The sequence below is a fragment of the Pteropus vampyrus genome, unplaced genomic scaffold (assembly GCF_000151845.1).
Source record: "Pteropus vampyrus isolate Shadow unplaced genomic scaffold, Pvam_2.0 Scaffold150, whole genome shotgun sequence".
Classification (NCBI taxonomy): domain Eukaryota; kingdom Metazoa; phylum Chordata; class Mammalia; order Chiroptera; family Pteropodidae; genus Pteropus; species Pteropus vampyrus.
Window position 1 is genome coordinate 3695566 of NW_011888931.1, and position 5769 is coordinate 3701334.

The following is a 5769-nucleotide window of genomic DNA, read 5'->3' on the forward strand; positions in this document are numbered from 1 at the left end:
ATATTTTTTAGACAAGAAGATTTTTGTACTTGAAGGAAACTTGAGGTCACCTGATTTAGCCCCTCAATTTATACAACTGGAAAGTAATCCTCAAATAAGTTGAAGTGATTTGCCAAAAATCATGCAGCAATTTAACCATCATCTTAATATCTAATATTTATGTAGTTTACAAAGCATTTTATAGTCACTATGTCTAATAATTAAAATTACAGACATAGTGTAATTTTAATAACACCCTCGTGAAAGTATGCAGCACAATTCTCATCATCTTTATTGTTTAGATCAGTAAACCAAGGCACAGAGACATTACATAGTTTATCCAATGTCACAGAACTATAAAAGGACACACAGTTCCACTATACCACTCTGCCTACTTACAGCATCAAAGTAGCCCAGTTGGAAATGCAAATGAAAACCACAGTGAGATGCTGCTACACGCCCATTAGAATTAGAATGTCTACACTCAAAAAGAGTGACCATATCAAATGTTGGTGATGCAATGAAAGCAACTGAACTCTCATCTCCTGCTGGTAGGATATGACATCATGGCCACTTTAGATAATAGTTCGACAGTTTTTTTAGAAGTTAAGCATTTACTTACCACATTACTCAGCCTCTCCACTCTTAGGTATTTATCCAAGAGAAGAGAAAGCCTATGTCCATACAAAGGCTTGCACACCAACGTTGATAACAACTTTTTGTAATAGCCCTAACCTGGAAATGCAACAATATCAATGACTCTCAAAATAGTTATGCTGATTGAAAGAAGCCAGACCAAAAAAAGAGTACATAATTGATTATTTCACTTATTTAAAACTCTACAAAATTCAAACTAATCTTTAGTGACAAAAAGCAGATGAGGTAGTGGGAGGGTGGGAAGGATCTGGAAACAACAGAAAGGGCCAAGAGAAAACTCGGGGGTGATGAAATGTTCATTCTCTTGATTGTGGTGATGGTTTCATGGGTATATGTATATCAAAATGTATTAAATGATGCACTTTAAAATATGTAGTATACTATATATTTCAATAAGTATGTCTACCTTGCTAAAGTGTTAAAAACAAAAAAGTGGCCCAGCTAAAGTTAAGATTCTAAAAAATCTATTTAATTATACCTAAACTGGCTAGATCATACTAATCCAAAAAGTGCCTTTCTACTTTTTTGATTGAAATAAACCATAGTAATCAAAAACTTCACAATAACAATAGTATTGTCACACCTTTACAACTTTTAAGGCAATTGCAATTATTTTTATGTTCTTTCTAACCCATAGTACTACAAATTCTAACAATAAGAAGTTAGTGGTGTGTTTTGTTGATTTGTTTTGTTTTAGTAAAAGTAAAGATTCAATCAGAGAGGCACACTTAACCCATGCTGGTGGGAGCACAAATTAGAACAACTTTTTTGGGTACATAATTTGGCAGAGCTGTTTCAAGGACCTTAAAAATCGTCCTATTCTTTTGTCAGGTAATTACACATCTGGCAGTTTAACTTAAGAAAATGATCTCAAAACAAAAAGATTTGTACAAAAATTACTCCTCCAAGCATTATTTATAATAGCCAGAAATGGAAACAAATTTAATGTCCAAAAACAGGGGAATTCTTAAGTAAATCATGTTACAGTCACTCAGTGGACTGTTCTAGGCAAGTAAATAAATAATTCGTAATGGTATTTGGGGAATCACCTGAAGACTTTCCTGGAAAAAGTGAATCGAAATCATAAAATACCCTTCCCTTAAAATTAATGAAATGAGAAAAAGTAGGTAAAAACAGAAGAAAAAAACCAGCAGTCAGAGAAAAGGCCAACTTCTTGTAATAATGCTTGAAAAGTGGCAGTCAGGGCAAGAAAGAGACCAATTATGTCATTTGGATGAGCTCCTAACTCTCCATTCCTGAGCAGTGAGGGAAATGAGAGGGAGAAAGAAGGTGAGTGTATAAACTCCTAAACATTCTTGTGAATCCTATTCAGTTTGGGGAAGACTTATTTGAGACAGAGGGAAGCTGGTATGGAAAAAGAAAAGAAGCAGACTCTTGTGGAAGCAAAAGCCCTTGTAGCCATGTCTGTATCTCACTAGTGACAAAGAAAAGTGTCATGGCTCACCATTCTTGTTTTCCTTGACTAGAAGAAGACGTGAAGGGCACTGCAGAGCAGTCAGTAGTAAAGCACAAACATTTCAGCAATAAACAAGAATGTACTGCAACAGAAAGCAAAGGAAAAGAAGACAAGTCCATTTGCAAGAGTTGGAGGATGGGGTGTAGCAATATGGGGAGTTTCCATCATTCCTTGCCCTCCCACGCCCCGATCTAAGAATGTCTAGACCAAAACCCTTGGGTTTTCCTCTCTTGAAACCCTTGAGACACAGCAGCATTATTCACACTAGTCAAAAAGTAGAAACAACCCAAATGTCCATTAACTAAATGACGAATAAACAAAATGTGGGCTATCCATACAACGGAATATTATTTGAAAATAAAAAGAGATGAAGTACCGATACATGCTGAAACTTGGATAATGAAAATGTGTTATATACATACAATAGAACATTATTCAGCCTTAAAAGGAAAAAAGAAGGAAATCCTGTAATATGTGACATGGATGGACCTTGAGGACATGACGCTAAGTGAAACAAGCCAGTCACAAAAGGACACACACTGTATGATTCTACTGCTTCTGCGAGGTATCTAATGTAGTCAAACTCACAGAAGCAAAGAATAGATTGGTGGGTGCCAGGGCCTGCGGTGGGGGGCAGGGGGAGGGGGCAGGGATGGGAAAATGGGGAGTTACTAATCAACCTGTGTAAAATGAATAAATCTTAGAGATCTACTGTACAACATTGTGCCTATAGACAAAAATACTGCTTTATAGACTTAAAATTTTGTTAAGAATGTAGATCACATGTTAAGTGTTCTTACCACAATTTAAAAAATAAATAAATAAATAACCATGGCTGAAGCCTGAACACATCATGCTAAATGAAAGACGCCAATCACAAATAGTCATACACTGGATGATTTATTTATATTAAATGTCCTGAATAAGCAAATCCATAGCAAGTAGATTAGCGATTCCCAGGAAACTAGGAAAGGGGCAGGGAGGACTGTGGGTAGGGACTGCTAACAGGTGGAGGGTTTCTTTGGGGGAGTAATGAAAATGTCCTAAAATTAGATAGTGGTGATGGTAACACAACTCTGTGAATATACTAAAAATACACTGAATTGTACTTAAAAGGATGAATTTTAGGGTTTGTGAATTATGCCTTAATAAAGCTAAGATTTAAAAAAAGAAGTCAGAGAAGAGTGTGAACAGCAGCTGGGGAGAGCTGGGGGAAGTGAAGGAAATGACTCTTAGCTGAAGTGCTAGATCCTGAGCCGGAGGAAGGATCTGAAGCGGAATTAACCCCATTAAATTATAGAAGAAAGATCAGGACTCGTTCACTAAAAAATGACTGACTAGGTACTCACCGAGCTTTCCCTCTTGATTGAGAACCTCAGGCTTCCTCCAAAACAGCCAGAACATTAATACCCACTGAGCTTTCAGATAAATGAGAAGGGAGACTCACTAACGGTCAGATGAGGGAGAAAATCTCGGCAGAGCTGCCTGCAGTAAAGAAATAACACAGTCACTATATATAAATACACTACAGCAAAGAAAATCAGAGAAAGATCATAAAAAAGATAAAAGGTGAGCAATCCTTGCTCATAGAAAACGCAACTCAAAGACTAAAAGAAAATCCCATACGAAATAGAAAACGACATGTTATAAAAAAAACATGAAAGAACATAATCAGATTTTTAAAAAGGTTTTTAGAACCACGGAAATTGTGTTTTAAAAAATGGCACCACCACTGCAAAAAAGTAAAAACACTAAAATAAACTTTTGGTATAATGCTAAATAAAAAAGATACATACACACACACACACACACACACATACACATCAGGATTATAAATATTTATTTAATAGGAATACAGAAAATTCCCAAGCCTGATAGAAGTAACTGTTTAAGTGATTGGGTAATAGATCTTCTTTCCTTCTTTTTATGTTTTTGTATTTTCTAAGTTTTCTGTAATATGCATGTATTATTTTTAAAATGTATCTCTTAAAAGGTAATGGTTTTTAAATGGCACAGTTGTAAGTGAGCTTGTGCATGGGTCAGGTTCTGTGTGGACAGCGTGTGGCAGCAACGGACTTTCTATCTGAATAGCAGACTGACTAAAACAAGGTTTCTTACCCATCCTCCCAAAATTTCATTGCAATTTCAAAGGAGGTAAATAGTAAAAGGAATAAATCCATAACAGTGCTAGAAACCAAGGACAAGTATCATTAATAAACCAGATATTATGAAGAACTTCTGTAGGACACAAAGCAAAAGGATTGATCATGAAAAAACCAGAGCCAAGTGCCCATAGCTCCGAGCACATCTAGGAGAAGATGGCCAGAGAAGCAAGTTACCATCTTCCCCTCAAGAACCCTCTCAGCGACCTTGGTGGGAGTCAGTAAACCCGTGGAGCCAAGTGAGCCATGCTCTCTCAGAGGAATACCTACTTAAAACTTTGCAGAAATATTAGTCTAGTAGCCCACAGAAACAGGCAGTTTCACCAGAATAAAGCCTGAAGAAACATTCTCTAGATAAAGCAAAGGGACTATATGGTATCTTTGTGGAGTCAGAGGTTAAATATGGTTAAGGGGGGGAGCGGGGGGAGCAATAGAATAAAACTCCAAACACTTAAGACAGACAAATTTTCAGATTAAAAGATATCCCCAAGCCAAAAGTCTGAGCAAGGATAGCAAAGAAAGCAAAAGAGACAACTATATATAGCCTGTTTTTCAAAGAACAGAAAAAGAGAAAAAGCTACCTCAATTATTTCATTAGGCTAATTAGTATATCCTTGATACCAGAACTAGACAAAAACAATAGAAACGTAAAGAAGAAACCAATCTCACCTTTGAATATAGACGCAAAATCAAGTCAGAAATATACAAAAAGTAATAATATTTAAAAATTGTATCCTATTAATAAGGTGTTTGAATATTAAAAATAACTAACAATGTATTCTAATGCATTAAAAGATTACAGTAGAAAAAACATACTTATTTCTGTAATTGAAAAAAATGTTTGATAAAATTCAAATGTGCACAATTTAAAAAAAAAAATAAACCTAGCAAACTAGGACCAGAAGGCAGAAAAAATAATTAGTTGTCTCCTCACAAGCCACCTTTACTTCTTCCCTCCAAAAAGAACTGGCACTTTTATTCACTCTCCTCTCATGGCCATGGCAATTGTGGTTTTCAAATATGTCCACAAAGTCTTTGACACTCCTCTCCTCAAGAGGTAGAGTCTAATGATGAATAAAATAAAGTGTAAACAGCAGTGTGTGAATTGGGCAATTAGGTAATAAAAGGCAATACAGCTTCTTCCTTGCTCTCTTTTATAGTGCTTGCCCTAGGGGAAGTTAGCTGCCATGTCATGAGCAGCCCTGTGGGGAGGTTCACATGACAAAAACTGAGGTCGCCAGCCAGCGGTCATACGAGCGAGCCATCCTGGAAGCAGATCCTTCAGCCTTGGTCAAGCCTTCAGATTTGCTGTCATTTTATCTGACAAATGTACTGCAACCTCATTAAAGACCCTCAATCGCAACCACACAGCTAAGCATTCTCAGATTCCACTGTCACGAACTGTGTGAGATAATAAATGTATAATAAATAAGTGTAAGCTGCTAAATATGAGGAGTAATTTGTTAGGCAGCAATAATTAATACAACCAGTCTT

The 5769-nt window shown here is 36.3% G+C and overlaps 1 long non-coding RNA gene across 1 annotated transcript in view; it reads right to left on the reverse strand.

Annotated features, from left to right (window-relative positions):
- Window positions 1–5769, reverse strand: part of LOC105298323 — a 47035-nt gene that overhangs the window by 5053 nt on the left and 36213 nt on the right. Inside the window, exons 3-4 of the long non-coding RNA XR_896429.2 lie at window positions 3463–3598; window positions 602–714 (exon numbers count right to left, since the gene is read on the reverse strand). This is a non-coding gene — a long non-coding RNA (uncharacterized LOC105298323). The remainder of the gene's footprint in view (window positions 1–601; window positions 715–3462; window positions 3599–5769) is intronic.